The sequence below is a fragment of the Amblyomma maculatum genome, chromosome 5 (assembly GCF_055883805.1).
Source record: "Amblyomma maculatum isolate TAMU_Amacu chromosome 5, ASM5588380v1, whole genome shotgun sequence".
In the NCBI taxonomy this organism is placed as follows: Eukaryota; Metazoa; Arthropoda; class Arachnida; order Ixodida; family Ixodidae; genus Amblyomma; species Amblyomma maculatum.
This window is the reverse complement of record NC_139348.1, coordinates 121880431-121882392: the sequence shown is the minus strand read 5'-3', so window position 1 is coordinate 121882392 and position 1962 is coordinate 121880431.

The window sequence follows — 1962 nt, the reverse complement described above, 5'->3', positions numbered from 1 at the left end:
TGCTTTCGCAGCCACACAAAGGCTGCAGTCCCGTCGTTTTATCCACTGCCCACATCGTAGGCTCCGCTGTCCTTCCTCTCCCTTCTGCTACACATGTAACGAGAATAGACCTATTGTGCACTCTTCGTGACGTCACAGACTTTCTAAGAAGTACCTCCTGGACACATGAAAGCTTGTGCCCTTGGTGCGAATCCAGAGCAATAAACTAAAAAACTAAGCGAAAACGATCGTTTATTCCGGCCCCAAGATGTCATCTTGGCTCATGCAGCAGCAAAGAACAAAATTGTTTTTGTCTAATGGTCACGCTCCCTTAATATTTTTTTAACTTTTATTTGGCGAGGCTTCTTTTATTTTCTTGGTACTTTACCCGGAACTACGGTGCTATAATCTTATTGTTCCATGGAAGAAGATTTCGTAATATGTAAATGTTCTTTCTTTAAGGACAGAACACTGCCCTCTAAGCATGCATTCGTTTTTTTTTTTTTTGGTTGCAATGGTAAAGCTTTCTCTCTCGAGTGGTCGAATTTCCTAGCAGTTTTGCCCGAAACGCTGAAGAAAAGTTTTGCCGAGAATTTTTCGATCAGTGCATGCGCCCATTTTTATGTAGTTGGATGCTGCAAACCGCGAGTAGCGACCGCGATGGCGATTGCACGTCGGCAAAAGTGATGTAGAGAAAAGTGACATAATATCACGCGCCAGACAGTAGTTTGACATTTTAGCACACAGTAGCGTTTAGTTTAGTTTCATTACCCAAGGGCGTTAGGCACAGGAAGGTATGCATCTTCGACAGAAGTTTTAGTGGGCTATATGGCCACCGCTCCATCAAAAAAAGAAAAAAGTCAATATACTGTGGCGCCATCTATCGACAAGCGCTAAAATCACATCACAGACAATGCCACTCTCGTCCTGCCCAAGTTCTTACAAGTCGCGAGCCGGTGCAGAGTACACCCCGGACTTCCTGAGTCAATGGCGCCAAATCAAGATCAGCTGCCCCAGCTGCCCTGCTGACTTCGTTGACCTGCATCACTTGATCTGGACTTGTCCTGGCACGGCTGGCCTCCGCGCCCGCTACGCAACTGCTCATCACATTCAGACTTAGAAAGACTGGACAGCCCCCAGTACCAACGCCAAGCGATAGCTTAGTGCCGTGCTAGACTTCATATCGGAGTCTGGCGCCCTCAACCTCACCTAACCCGCCCCATTTCTAGGCCTCAGGTCATCCTCATGAATAAAGGTTTATGAATGAATGAATGAATGAATGAATGAATGAATGAATGAATGAATGAAAGGAGGCTGGTTTTTCCTGACAGGTGCAGCTTTGAGTGTCCGAATATAATAAAACAACACGATAACTCTTCAAAGAATAGAGAACACTGGGCACTTGCAAAAACCAGTGACCTTTTCCCAAGACGTAGTCATGTGGGTTACTAGAGTTTTAATTACAGCGTTTCACCGCAAGAGATGACATCAGTCGCTTTCATGCAACGTTCAGAGCCGAATTAAAATTAAAAACGTTCGTTTCATGAATATTGTAACCCTCGATCTTTACCATACGAGGCATTTCCCCCACAATATCATTACACAATTTGGTCAGTGTTCTGTCCCTTTAATTGTGTACAATGTAGACTGTAATGGCGGCCCAATAATTAAAGCGCTGATTTCAACAATGTAGTCGACTGTTTGATGGCATACCGTACGGCTAGAAATCACGGTCGACGAAGCACACTGCTCAATGATCACGGTCAAGAAACGAATGACATTTTGTGAGCGATGAGATTTCGATGTTCACAGCAAAGGCAACCTCTGGACGTATCAGACTTTTTGTAGCTTTTAGAAGAGTATGTAGTAGGGGTGTGCCAATACTGAAATTTTTGAATACGAATCGAATACGAACGATGAAAAAAAAAAGAAAAACTCTTCGAATGACGAATCGAATATTGCATATATGATCACTGAAAAGAA